At 41.6% G+C, this 15,363-nt stretch overlaps 1 protein-coding gene across 6 annotated transcripts in view; it reads right to left on the bottom strand.

The window, feature by feature from the left end:
• Positions 1-15,363, bottom strand: part of ARID5B (AT-rich interaction domain 5B) — a 184,294-nt gene that overhangs the window by 60,373 nt on the left and 108,558 nt on the right. The gene's annotated exons all lie outside the window — the stretch shown is intronic.

Here is a 15,363-nt window from a genome sequence, read left to right as displayed (position 1 = left end):
AGTTTTAGCCTTTTTCCGGAAAATTGGTTTAGTCTGCCCACCGTAGCCACTCTGCTTCCTGTCATAACGACACTTTCCCTGGGCATGTAGAGAATCCTTGCCCTTCTTCTTCTGTGTCACTGTGTGTGGTTGGTGCTTGCCACACTTCTTACAGAAAGTCCAGCAGGTTTTAGGAACATTCACCTTGTCTATGTGAGTGCCATCAGCACGAAAAAAAGCCTTTGTTGGAGATTAAGTGGAGGAAAATAATTTTCTGTCAGGATGGAGCCCTGAAGGCAAACTAGGCTTATTACATGGACTTCCACAACATGGTTCACATGGACAAACAGTTTCCTCTTCTGTAAAATGGGGGTAACAATTCAGCTTAGAACAGTGCTGGGAACATAGTAAGTAGTATAAGCATTAGCTATTATTATTATTATCGTTATTATTTCTAGGTGTTGGGACTCTACATTTGTCTTCCCACTATTTTTGGCCATATATTCTCATTTTGGTTAATTCTATCCAAAAATTATATCTTGTCTATGAAAGCACTTTGGAAAAATTCTGAGGATAATTAACCAGCCGCAGTAAAACAGAGATTGGTACCAGAGATAAACATATATTACATAAACATGATTCTCAGTTTTCAAGCTGACTTTTTAGAAAGCCATAGAGGCAAGAGAGGGCATGTGTACCTGGAACTGAGAGCAGTCTGTATGATGGGACACAAATGTTGGGAAGAAGTAAAAATGGAGGCAGGAACAGCATGGTTTTGCTCTGGAATATTCTGGACAGGCAAATCCTAGCCTTCTCTGTACACCTATTGTCACCATAAATTGTCCCATGAAATGTTCTGGATAATGGATGGAGGCTAGCAGATCTCCCTTGATTTAGGTTAGGCATCGTAGTATCATAAAGCTCTAAAAAGTATTTTATGTCAGGCACTGTGCTAAGAGCTTTAGATGCAGCACGTTAGTCCTCAAAGAATATCCCTATAAGGTAGGAAGTATTATCATCAGTGTCAAAACGAGAAGGTTAAGTGCAATCACTGGGCACACACAGGGGGTAAGTAAGACTGGGCGGAGACCGAGACTCAGGAACAGATGCCTCCCAAGTCTGTCTTCTTGGCACTGTGTTACCCTGCTTCTACAGAGCAGCATATCCCAACACCCTGCTGGGAATAGACCTTATTCTCTGAGATAACAGGGCCACAGAGGAGAGGTGTTATACAGCGGAATGCAGGGAAGCGGACTTGGCCCAGTGGTTAGGGCGTCCGTCTACCACATGGGAGGTCCGCGGTTCAAACCCCGGGCCTCCTTGACCTGTGTGGACCTGGCCCATGTGCAGCGCTGATGTGCACAAGGAGTGCCCTGCCACGCAGGGGTGTCTCCTGTGTAGGGGAGCCCCATGCACAAGGAGTGCACCCCGTAAGGAGAGCCGCCCAGCGGGAAAGAAAGTGTAGCCTGCCCAAGAATGGAGGCATACACATGGAGAGCTGACACAAGATGATGCAACCAAAAAAAAACACAGATTCCCGGTGCCGCTGACAACAACAGAAGCGGACAAATAAGAACACGCAGCAAATGGACACAGAGAACAGACAACTGGGGGGGGAGGGAGGGGAGAGAAATAAATAAATTGAATCTTTGGGAAAAAAAGGCGGAATGCAGGGACAACTGGCACACACTTAACATATTATTGCTCTAAAATGAGTCTAACTACTCGTAGAAAAGCCACGTCAAGACTGTAAACCAGGGAAGTGGATTTGGCTCAATGGGTAGAGTGTCCGCCTACCGTATGGGAAGTCCAGGGTTCAAACTCAGGGCCTCCTTGACCCATGTGGTGCTGGCCCACGTGCAGTGCTGATGCGCACAAGGAGTGCTGTGCCACGCAGGGGTGTCCCATGCGTAGGGGAGCCCCACACAAAAGGAATGTGCCCTGCAAGGAGAGCTACCTCGTGAAAAAAAAGCACAGCCTGCCCAGGAGTGGCACTGTACACACAGAGCTGCTACAGCAAGATGACACAACAAAAAGAGACACAGATTCCCAGTGCCGCTGATAAGAATATAAGCAGACAAGGAAGAACACACAGTGAATGGACACAGAGAGCGGACAATTGGGGGGGGGGGGCGCCAGAGGAAAAGAAATAAATAAAAAATAAATCTTAAAAAAAAAAGACTGTAAACCAGTATTTTTGTACTTGCCTAACTTCTTCAAACTAAGAAAGAAACAAGCCCAAGCTCATTTATCTTTCTTCCTGTCCACACATCATTAAAGGAAACTCTTTTCATTTCTAGTGAAGGTAAATATAATACCATTATTAAGAATTATTTTCAACAGATATTTCTTGGGCACCTATTAGGCCTTTTGAGGGTCACCAAAGAAGCATGAGACAGGATTCTTGCATTCCAGGGACCGAGAATTGAGTCTGTTTGCTGTGGGCTGTGAGTTGACATACCCCTTCAGCATTCACCGGTACTCAGGACGTGCAGGCCACACGCTAAGGATACAGAGGTGTCCATGGCATCCCTCGTCCTTCCTCTCACAAAGAGAGAACCACAGGAAGGCGTGATGGCTGTCACCAAAGGGGAGGAGCAAGGGCTCTGGGGACCTCCAGGGTCCTGAACTCACAGAAACCTCAGAGAAGACCTCCCTGAGGAAGTCAGGCTTAAGCTGAGAGCTGAAGGGTGGGGGAGAAGTCAGCCAGTTTGAGGGGTGAGAGGGTGATGGACTCTTTTCCAGGAAGGCCATATGCAAAGGTTTAGATACAAAGGAGAGAGACAGAAGCTTAAGAGAGAAAGTCCCACATGGCTGTGCTGCAGGAGCGCAAGGGAGGGCGCTGTCCTCCTACCAGATACGGAGAGACAAAGGCATCGTCCTGTTGATGGAGAACCTCCCCGCCACCTTCCACCTTCAAGGCGGCTGGCGGAGGGTTGGCGGAGGACAGGCGGGATTAGGAGAGAGAGGGAGGGAGAGAGGAATCCCAGACTCTGTTTCCCTTCCTGATCTTCAATCCCATATTACAGACATGTGGGGATAGTAGCCGTGGGCTCACCCTGCCAAGAGCTCTTAACTCCAGCACCCCGTCGCGGTGACACGACTCTTCACTTGTGTTCATCATCCTTGGGGTGAAGGGCTCCCAAGCCCTCCTTTCATTCCCCATCAGCTACGCTCAGCTCTTTCTGGGAGCCAAAGGTGTCTGCTTCAATATGTGATTCTTCATTTATTCATTTTCAGCTACCAGACAATTTTTAATTAGCCTGCTCTTTATTAAGGACGTAGAGCAGGTTATTAACTAGGTGCTTCTTTGGGTCTTTAAAAAGAGTGAAAAAGACATTCAATCTGAGTGTGATGGTTAGCGGGTTAATTGGTATTAGTCAACATATTTAGAGCAAATCTCAACAAGCTCCATTTTTAAGTCCTGACTCAACTGGCAAGCCCACAAGGCAGGAGGGAAGAGTGTGAGATACTAGCCACTGGTAAAACTTGCCAGTCCCTCAAGTACATTAGTTCCAATACAATATTCAAGGGGATATTATAAGAACAACAACAAATATCATTCTCTCTGTCTACTGAATCTGATAAGAAAGATTCGCTTAGCTCTTTCACAGTACTTAAATACTGTTATATCGAGTAGCAAGGCCCCCACCCCACTAGAGTGGGAATGCCTCCTAGGTTAGTGCTGGGTTGTGTTCTTTATCCTGCTCTCCCTTGCAAAGGGCTTGGTACATAGTAGGTAATCAGTTAATGTTGGCTGGGAAAATGAATAAATGAATAAGCTGACTGTGCGCTCTGGCTGTACCTACTAAAATGTAATATAGGAAACTAGGGAACCAAAGAAGCAACTCAGCTCCCAGTGAGATGGAGGAAAAGGCCCAGGGTCACCCAATTTGGCAGTCTCACCTTGCTGTCCCTTTTCTCAAGGACTGAGTAAAATTCCTCAGCGTGAGTCTAACCCTACTCATGGAAAAGCCACTCAGAATCTGGACCCAAGTGAAGGGGGTAAGAGGAGGAAAATGAGTGGTATCACCATCTTATTAGAAAGCCAGTCTCTTAGTAGTTACTCAGATAGTTCTCGATTATCCTTTCTGATCTGATGCATGTGTCAGAATTGGCAAGGCCAGATAGGATTGCCTCTTGAGCGTCTACTCATTGAAAGACCCTTTTGAGTATGTTTATCAAAATATTTTAGGAAGCCTTCTTTAATAATTTGTCAGAGTTAAAAATACAAGTAAGTGGAGCAATGTGGCTCTAGTGGTTGAGTGCACACGGGAGGTCCCAGGTTTAGTGTCCAGTGCCTCCTAAAAACACAAACAGGGAAGCGGATTTGGTCCAACCGTTAGGACATCCGCCTACCACATGGGAGGTCCAACGTTCAAACCCAGGGCCTCCTGCGTGTGATGAGCTGGCCCACGTGCAGTGCTGACGCACTCAAAGAGTGCCGTGGCACGCAGGAGTGTCCCCCGCGTAGGAGAGCCCCACGCGCAAGGAGTGCACCCCATAAGGAGAGCTGCCCAGCGCAAGAGAAAGTGCAGCCTGCCCAGGAATGGCGCTGCACACATGAAGAGCTGACGCAGCAAGATAACACAATGAAAAAGAGACACAGTTTCCAAGTGCCAGTGACAAGAATACAAGTGGACACAGAAGAACACGCAGTGAATGGACACAGAGAACAGACAACTGGGGCAGGGGGGAGAGAAATAAATAAAAAATAAAACTTAAAAAAAACACAAAACAGTGAAAGGATGAAAAATAGAACTCAGAGGAGCTGATGTAGCTCAGTGGTTGAGCACCTGCTTCCGATTTACGAGGCCCTGAATTTAATCCCCAGCCCCGGTACCTCAAGAAAAAAGAAAAAAAAGCAAGTAAGCTTTTCTCTTGCTTCAACTTCAGTGGCTCCAGGTTGCCTCCATGGAATTGCCTGCTTGATTATACCTATAAAGGCAGACTGATACTTCTCAGCCTGCAGAGACTCCATCAGGACTGATTTGTATTTAGAATGTTTTTCTAATTACAGGTCTGCTGTAATATCTAGCAGCTATTGCAGGAAACATACAAGCAAACACAGGTTATCCAGCTAATTTCGAGGCAACAGATGCCAACTGTGGATAGAGCAGTAAGACCACAACTTAACTACAAATGCCCAAGCTTGTGAAGGGAATTTATAATTAGTAAAGTCAGACAAATCCAGATTGATCACCTTTTGAAAAGCCACCAGGAAGAGGGACTGTGGTTAACTGTACAAATACGGGAGTGTTCTTTCATGAGCTATAACAAATGTACATTACTAATACTCAGTGTTAATAATAGGGGGTATATGGAAAAAATATACCAAGTATACACTATGGACCATAGTTAGCGGTAACAGTCTAATGATCTTTCATAATCTGTAACAAATGTTCCACAACAATGTAAGGTGTTGGTGGAGGGGTGATGTATGGGAATTCTGTGCATTATGCAGGGTTGTTTTGTAGGCTCACAATTTCTCTAATAAAAAATAAAAAATTTTAAAAAGCCGTCCTGTAATGACCCCTAATCTCTGTCTCACCCCAACCAAAACCAAAACCAAAAAACCTCTATCTAAAGATGTCTGTGTAAAGCTGCCCAAAAGAGCATCACTGAATTCTATGGACAAGCTAAGGAGGTTCCTTTATTGTGAGATTTGTTGCAGCAGAAATAAGGCACAAATGAATCACAGAGATGTAAGATAAGAACTGTGTGGAAAACACTGTGCTAGATCTCCTATCTCATTAAATATAATTTTATGTGATCTACAAGTAGTTTTGCCCTGTTTAATTGATTTATATACACTTTAGGAAGCTTTTTACTGTTCAGAATGTAATTATATACTTTATAATTGAGTACATAGTTGATTAATTACAATGTTTCTATTAAAAGCTGAATATCAAGCTCATGGTCAGAAACCTACCCTCCCCACCCCTAAAACATTGCTTCTACAAATGACGGTCTATGGAAAAGAAGTTCTACTTGAACTGTGAGGCTTCTACTTACTCACCGTTTCCAATAGGGCTTATATATTGCAATCGAGTGCCTACTGTTTCTTGAGATAATTGTCTATACTTAAGTATCTTGCTTACAGAGTCATTCTCAATATTTTGAAAGTTCTTTATAAATACTTTCAGAACAAGAATAGTGATACAGATGAGAATTTGCATCCAGTGGGAACTCAGTCAATATCTACCATGAAGACTTTTTCAATCCAATGATTTGGTAGCTTTTGTACTCTTTAAGAAGAATAATGGGAAGTTAATCTCCTTTCTTAATGAAAAAAAAATCAGAAAACATAATTTTGTCAAATCTCCTTCAAAGGAATTTCTTTTCTAGCTTCTTATCCGTTCAAGGCCGCTTAAGATATGGTAGTCAATATCAATCAGGAAACATTTGACCCAAAGAGATAAAGTCCGGAGGTATGATCTTTTGATGAATGGCTTGCCCTTATCAGCTTGTAATTGCTATTATAAACTCAACAGAAAGGTTCCCTTTTACTCTCCTTTCTGAAATAGCCTCAGAGGAAAAGGGACGGTGGTATCACATTGAGCATGCGCAGTAGCCCCGGGCTACCACAAAGACAACAGGTGCTGTGTTGGTCGAAATAACAGTCTCTTAGGTTCACCTTTTACAGCCCACGACACACTTTCACATACATTATTTCATGTAGTCCCACCGCAATCTTCTGGGTTGTGACTCTTCTCATGGCCTATAACTCTGTGCATATATATCTGCTTACTTGCTTTTGACCCACATCCCTAGCGTCCAGGCTCAGGGGGCAGTGGACATGTCTGTTTAAATCACTCAGTTTTACTCAGGGCCTAACCTTAACATGGTATCTGTTGCCTACTTGGTTCTCCCTAAATATGTGTTGAACCAATGAAGAGCAGCCTCAGGAGGAAGATGAATACATGACAGGCTGGGTGAGCCGCTCTGTGTGCTGAGGGGAGTATTGTCCCCATTTTCAAGCTAAGGAAACTGAGGCTTGAGGGTGCAGGTTTCAGCCGCTGGTGGAGGAGGACAGGTACTGGGATGAACGTCTTCCATTTCTCTTTTGGGGATGTTGCCAAAGATCCAAGAGAGAAAAGGAGAGAGGCAGGGGAAAGGACACAGCCCCATCTCTGTGTGCCCTTGATCATAACTTCTACTACTGTTCACTTCAAGACAACTGTGCCAGGCAGTGCTCAACACTTTCCATACATGGCTTCATCTGATCCTTGTGACAATTATGGGAAGCAGCTATTATTCTTTTATATGAGAGGAGAAAACTCAGAGAAGTTAATTAACAAACAACAACAACAGCAGAAATTACAAGGAAGCAGAAGGAACATTTGGAAAACCTGGGGGGTAATTTTATTTTCTAAAGGTGGGTAGACAACTGCAAAGGGAAAGTAGGACGACCTCATTCCTGGTGGCCACAAGAAGCCTTTAGCTCCGCATCCCATCCCTAGAACACAAGAGTAGCAGTAGCTGAACCAAGTGCTGGTCATTCAGACTCCGCCATTAACATATTTTATTCCTTAAGTCCCAATAACGGTTTCTGCAATGGGCTCGTATTATTTCCCTCTGGCCATTCAAAGGACTCTTGGAAGAATAAAAAGGATCATGTTTACCAGCTAAATGCTACTGTGACAATTTGGAAGGGCAAGGCTATTGGTATGAAAACTTGCCCTCTTATGTTACTTATAAGAGATGACTGAAAATAGAAAACTTCCAGACATAGAAAGCTGATTAGAGATTACCAGAGTATGGAGGAATTGGGGGAGCAGAGAAAGGGGAGTTTGTTTAAAAAAATAAATTAGTTTTATTTTTTGGGGGGGGGGTGTGGGAAGGGGAAGCAGGAAGTACTTTCTCCTTAAGAGTGACCCAACTGATCCAAAGTGATTTTTCAGGATTGCAACCTACGGAAGGCACCTGGCAACCTATCTCCAGTTTTTTGGGTTCAATTTTTATATTGGAACCTTCTGTTATTATTATGTTAAGAAATAAATTGAAATGACTTTGTAGAGACAAAAAGAAAGAGAGGTAGGGAGGGTGAGAGGGAGGATGGAAGGAAGGAAGAAAAACTACCAATAAGGCGCTTGAAATCGCCAACCAAAGGACTCTCTAAACGGACTGGTGGTTTTTTCTTTCACCCACAACCCCATCAATTCCAGCAGCCTGGAGAGATCAGCCTATATGTCTACAAGGTGGGTCATAAAGACCCATCATGTCCAAAGCTCTTGTCAACAGAAGTGTGCCCAAATGTATGGACATACCTCATCCTTCTTTCCCCTTTCAAGCTCTCCCTCCTCCCCTGCTGGGAAGCTGCCCTAACCACTCCAGCCCCTCCCCTTTTTCGATTGCATATAGTCTTCATAACACAACTAGCCCTTTATTCTCCTATGCATGATTTGTTTTACAAATCAGCTCAAATATATTTATTAGTTTTCCAGAGTAGGCTGTGCCTAGGGTTCAGTTAAGGGCAGAGCAGCCACTCAAGTAATATTTTTGGTTTAACTGAGAGGCCAGAAACAGTCCCCTTAACTTTATTAAAAAGTACCATTCTTATTAATTTTACAAGCCAGGCTTCTTTTCCTTCTTTTGATTACCATCATATCTCACCATGCTTCTTTCTAGGCAGTCACAGCTTTCTTATCTTTCCTTGTTTCCTGTTTTTATTTACTGTTCTGAACAAGAGTCTGTTGTTTCTGACTTGACGGTCTGCTCACAATCCCCTATCTCTTCTGTTTTCCAAATCACCCTTAAACTGCATAATCTCCTCACCTCTTCAGAATCTCATTCTTCTGGTACAAGAATATGCCTCAAAATGTGGCAATGACCTGTTCATATGTGTCTAAATATGGTGTTTGGTGAAGTTGGTATGAGTAGACTGATATACAGGGATACTATATACATGGAACTTTGAAGAGAGCAATAATTCTTTCTGGGCTGGTCAATTATGTACTATGAATGATAGCCCAAGGAGGCACCTGGTGAAGAGCTCCCTAACTCAGATTTAAGAAGCAAACCGGTAGACAGTCTGAATTGTTGAATATTCTAACAAACATTTTGTTACTTTAAAAAATTTGACTGTCCATGAACAAAGCACTTCCAAAGAGAAGTGCTGTTTTAATGAATAGATAAGGGTTATCCATGGCAAAGGCTCACTGATCACCTACCACCAGGTTCTCTGGAAGGGTGAGAAAGTTAGTGGCACTGGTTCAATGGGGTTTGCTGCCCTGGTCAGTGAAGAAATGCAACCTTATATCCCAGTTGACAGTAGATCTCTGTGGATTATTCACATTGAGGAAATTTTGTTTGTTGCTGTTTTTTGTTTTTTTTTTTTAATTTAAATTTTGAGTCCATTTCCTTGCCAGAAAGTATGCTCCCAGCTCCTTTCTGCCAGTTTGGCTCTTTATAAGACCCAGGGAATATTCGTTCATGGAGAACTCACTGTTTTTGTTGTTGTTCTTCCAAGAGGTACAGGGGATTGAACCCAAGACCTTGTACATGGGAAGCAGGCACTCAACCACTGAGCTATATCCATTCCCCAGTGAGGTTGTTTTTTTTTGTTTGTTTGTTTTTAGGTACTGGGTGCTGGGAATTGAACCTGGACCTTTGTGGGAAACTGGTGTTCAACCACCAAGCCACATCAGCTTCCCTGAGTTGGTTTTTTCACTTGTTTTGCTTGTTTCTTGTTTTTCTTTTTTCAGGAGGTACCAGGAACCAAACCCAGGATCTTCCATGTGGGAGGCAGGTGCTCAATGGTTTGAGCCACATCCACTCCCCAGCACTCACCGGATTTGATATTCATTTGTCAAGAGAACAAACAAGTGAGGGATCATAGTTGCTGTGAGGTTTAAATTAAGGGATGGGTTTTTCAAAGTATCCCATGCCCTTGGGGGTCAAAATAAAGCCAGTGCCCCTCACTAAAGACCCCTATGCTGCCTGGAGAACCTCAAGCATAGAATGGGTTTTAAAATCTCAAGGAGCTGACATCTGGAGGCTCTTGAAGCTCATGTAATCCAGCCCAGTGGACTAGATGGACAAATTTAATTGTATAAATTCTGCTCATATCACAAAAAAATTAATCCTATTTCAGAAAAAGAGGAGGATTAGAGAAAATAGGGGGAGAAAGTACCACCCTGAGGCTTTTTAAAGCTACTAAAATGATGACAAAATGTGAAATTTACAAGAACTGAAAAGAGCCATGTGATATTAGATCTTACTTCTACTTTTCCCAAAAGGAGAAATTCATAAATCATTAATAACTTCCCTTCTCTGACCCCTCTCTTTGTTGTCATCTCCAGTTACTGTGATTGTGCTGATGATGTTTCTTAAAGACCCAGCTATAAAATACATGGACTAATCGTTGACCGGGACCAGGCAGCCCTTAGCACAGCCCTGGTCCAGCCCTCCAGTCCTATCCTGTTATGTCTATGTCAACTGGGGTTGTGTATCTCCAACTCCTGCCCTGAAATGCTGAAATAAATTAAACTCCTTTATTTAGACATAAACATAACATCACACTCCAGAAGGGGCCAGAATGGACATTTCTGGTTCACACATTCAATCTCGGGTGAAGAGCGATACTTCTTGGTAAATATCACTAACCAAAATCTGGATGGCCAATTTCAGAAATACATGTCTCTGGCCGAGAAATATTTATAGAAAACGAAATTTGAGTTTTCAATTATGCCCACTTTGTCGTTAATATTTTGAATGTGCCATGGATTCCAGAACATGTTTACAGAATTTTCCCCTATTTCTAAATAAATACACAAAAGAAGCTCTGAAATATACACATTTTAAAGATGTCTTTGCACTCACCAAGTTATTCCCAGATGTTTTACATTCTGAATTTCTCAATAAATGGATAACATGCTAGGAAAGCAAACACGAGCTGACAGTATTTAGTCTGAGTTTTTTAAATGGTATAACATATGTAGCTAAAAACAATTTCCAATAACTATATTTCACTATCAGCAGTTATTAAAGAATTCAAAACGAGCATTTGTAAGATTCGTCTCAGAGCTCTTAAAAATGTGGTCCTTAGGTTGATTTTAATTGTTTTGGGTTTCTCACAACCACACGGCAGCAACAACTCTCGGCTCCTATCTTCTGAGTTTTATATATATATTCATGTGACAAACTCATGATCCCAGTTCACTGCCACAAGTGCTCATTAACAAGCATCACAGCCCCACAGTCAGTTCTGCGAGCTTTGAACCAGTGCCAGAACGAGGCTCCAGCAAATGGCAGCCTGGCCTTTTCACTCTTTCCATTTTTTACAGTTAAAAAAAAAAAGGCAGAAAACTCCCAATAACTGCTCCTTTCACACCTTTTATCTTCTTTATAAATTCGTAATATTCACTCATTAAACCTCAAACTTTGCTACATTCTTATGTAATGCTTAATTCTCTTCTCTGGTGTTGGCTTGTGAAACGTCTTTAATTAAAAAAGCTAAAAGCACTCTAAATCTGGATGGCAGACTCATTTCCAGGGCATTCAGGCATGTTGTCTAATTTTAAAACTCTGACAGGATACATGTAAATTTATGCAAGTTTCATAAAAGTCACAATTTCCTCCTTGAATTCAAGCTAAAGAAAATGCCCCCGAGCTCTTTTCAAAGCTGTTTGTTTTACTGGAGAGCTCATTTTGCCCATTGTGTTGGAGGTGATTATTCCAAAGAATATCCAATGCCAGAGTCCCATCAACCCACAAGGAATTAAGGAGTTAAATTTCTTGACTATTGATCCAAAATGCTCTTTGATCATCATTTTATGCTTCTTAAACACAGATGGGGGAAGGGAGAGGAAAATATTATCATGCAAATTATTTTGGTTGACAGTAATTAAGAAATTATATGTTAAGAAAATCAGTAATGTTCACATGAGTCATTAATGTGTTTTCATTCTTTGTAAAACTTTCTGGCACGCCCTTCCTTTCTTGCTTTAAATAAGCAAGGACTGGAAAATATGCATAGTATTTGGAACCCAGGGGAGTGACATATTAATTCAAAGTTTGCTTGGAAGTGTAGCTTTGCGGAAACTCAAATGTGTTCTCATCCTTTTCGTTTCTGTCACCCTTTACTAGAGATATTTCTCTGCAGTATTGAGGAAGCCTCTTTGGGAAATGCGAGGCTGGGGTATTCTGGGCACCGGGCTTCTCCTTTGCCCACCAGAGGGTCATAACTACAAATAAGACTCAGCGCTTAGGAAATCTACAAGAAAACCCACAAAATGGGGGCATCAGAACCCTTTCAGGCATGGGCAATTAACCAGTCCTTGCTCATTCTGTTGCTCCACAGAAGCAAATCTTCCCTCTGAATTACACCTCTACCAAAGTTTGTTTTGGAAAGGCCTTAAACCCACAGGAAAGAGACAAAAGTACACGATGGAAGGCTGAGATAGCTCCCAAACGCTTGGGACACCTTCAAATGAACTCAGGTTAGCTTACTAATCGCAGATCCCGAAAAGAGCAGAAACTAAAATTACATTTGTTTTTATTGAAAGACAGCCTCAAGTGCTGACATGTAGCTTATGACATGCGATACATAATAATACTCTTAACCCAGTCCTGACATAATATCTCCGGCGGCCTAATAACCACAAATGATTGCTTTAGTTAAGAACTAGCCAGAAGCAAAACATAGCCATGTAAAAGAAGCTTGAACCATAAATACCTCAACGATACTTTATGTCACTTTGTAAAAGTTAAAGGAGTCCTATAATAATTAACAACAAAAACGCCATGCTCTTTACTATTTATTGTAGAGTGGTTGTGAAAGGTGATTTCAAAGTCCCAAGGCTGCCAATGCTGTAAATTATGCAGGCACCAAGAAGCATTAAGGAGAAATAATAGCAATTTAAACGAAGGCTGACGTAATTCATGATAAACAGTCATTGGAAAATATTACAATGTTGTCCTTTTTTGAGTGGGTTTAATCAGAAGAATGTGACCATATTCTAACGTAAACCACTTCTCTTTTCCATTGTGCTAGCACTTGGAATGTTGGCACACACCCTAGCTGCAAGGTTCTTATTCACAATAATTGCTGAATCCAGAGCTCCAACACCTCCAGGGAACCTAACAATGAAAATTTGGTATTCTGATTGATGGAAGGAGCTTTCAAGACACAGCAGATCAGCTCTGGGATGCATGGTGGTCCAAGAGAGGGACAGAAATTTGAGACTTGTGTGGCCAGGATGCCTTAAAGAATACATATCAGAAAGATGGCTAAGTAATACAAACATCGAAGAATTACTTTATTGTCACGTCTAACAGAACCTTGAAATGTGGTGTAAATCCAGCAGCTGTCCTGATAAAAGCAAACCTTTTTCACAGGATTGTTCTGGGTGAACTGTAAATATAGCAACACATTAGGAAGCCAATCTGAGAGGAAGACCAATCCTGCCAACTTTCATTAATGCAAAATACCAGCCGGTCAGGATCGTAAGACACGATCACAAGATAAGGTCACCAAGCACATGTTTATATCTGAACACGCAAAAATAGTTACCTTGAATATGGGCGTGGGGGTGGGAATTCTGGGCAGAAGGGCTGATTGGGGGCAGATTTTTTTTTTTCTTTTCTTTTTTTAATGCTCAGGAACACATCCCATGCCAAGACGGAGACTGGGCAATATTTACCTTCCTGGAATTCACCCAGTCTCGGGGAGTATAAAGAGAATAATGATATTGCTATTGTAACTGCAAAGCCTTCCGATGTTGAGTTAATTTAAAAGTCTTTAAGCCAACTATTGATTATCTGTGTCGACAAAGAAAAGGCCAAGATAAAAGAAAACAGAAAATCCAATAGCTTATTTCTCCCACTGGTTTCTGTTTCATTCATGATCCATTCTTTCCAAGGGCCATTAAGAATGGAAGAAATGATTTCATTTTTTTCTTCCTCTCCTTGTCTCTGCCAACCTTCGGGTGGAGGTGCTAATGAGCTGGAATACACTCAAATGAAGGGAAGGGGAGGCCTGCCCAGTTAAGCCAGGGAATTGGGTAATCGGCGTAGTGGGGGCCTCTCCCTGATGATCAAAAATTAACTGCCATCTTCCAAAGATCATTTAAAAGATCCATTATATAGCAAAACAGACTATTTTTGACTCTGGATCTCTTCTTCCAAGTGAATCTATTTAAAGAGTCCCCGAGGTCAAATATCTGGTCACTCCTTCAAAAATATTCTTTCAAAATAAGATAAATGACTTTCTTTGGCATTTATGGCAATACAAACGTATTTTATCTCCTCTTACCAGACAAACCTTACTTTCTCTAAATAGCCCACTGTGAGCATTATCAGTGAATTTTGCTCAGTGTACAAATATTTTATGTATTACAATGAGTGGCAGAACGCAAAACTTGCAAATATTTATTTTTAGACATATGGGAAAAAAAGCAATTAGAGCTAAAAATGTGAAGAATGAAGGACTCACTTAGAAGCAATTACACTGGACATGCAAACTGTTCTGCCATCAAACTTTTATTCAGATGCCATAGAGCATATTAAGAAATATCACTTGCACACACACAAAAAGAAGCTATTATTTCACAATTGAAAAAATCCAATCACTATAAACAACATCTGGGGGTCATTAATAACTTACTCTCCAGCAGAATTAGCCAAATACTAAGTAGTCTGACTCAGAATTCCTAAATTTCTATTTTTGAAGGAAAAAAAGAGAACAAAACAAAACACAATACCATGACTTATTTCTGCAAATATGGATGCACTCTGGGCAGTTTATCCAAGTGTACACACGTGTGTGTGCATAATGGACAATTTGTATACAAACACAAGGCACACACTGTTTATGCATTAATCACTACTTCCCCTTCAGTGGAGTCCTGTTTTTGTTTTGAGGAAGTTTAAAACTGTAATATTGAATTCACTCTCTGCTCAGAGCCTTGTATATAATTAGCATATTTTTCAGACTGGTAAGAATCTGACCATAAGCAGCATCTGAGAAGATTCCCATTCCAAACTACTACAAAGCCTTTCATAGCCTTATTACACATTTTAAGAACGGGTATACTGTTCAAATAGTCCAGCCCTTAGATAAAAGAACTAACAATTTTACTGCCACACAACCCACTGTACTGAAACACCCTAAATATTTATACTAACAGGAGTTGAAAATAGTATCAGAGGACAATGCCAAAATATTTCTTCCACTCATTATTAGCAACAGTCTTTGGGAAGACAGATGCCAAAAAACCAGTGCTTTTCTAATTCACTGTGTCCCATCACATGGTCTGTTATTATCGGTTTCGTGGGGAGCCAGCAGACCGGTTAGCTACAGGCAGGGTAAAACAGTTTCTAAGACCATCCATATTTACACTTGTTTTGTTTTTTAAATAACACTTGTAAGGCATCCCTCTG

Source organism: Dasypus novemcinctus, chromosome 6, assembly GCF_030445035.2.
Source record: "Dasypus novemcinctus isolate mDasNov1 chromosome 6, mDasNov1.1.hap2, whole genome shotgun sequence".
In the NCBI taxonomy this organism is placed as follows: domain Eukaryota; kingdom Metazoa; phylum Chordata; class Mammalia; order Cingulata; family Dasypodidae; genus Dasypus; species Dasypus novemcinctus.
The sequence above is the reverse complement of the archived record's forward strand: the minus strand, read 5'-3'. Positions and strand labels throughout refer to the sequence as shown.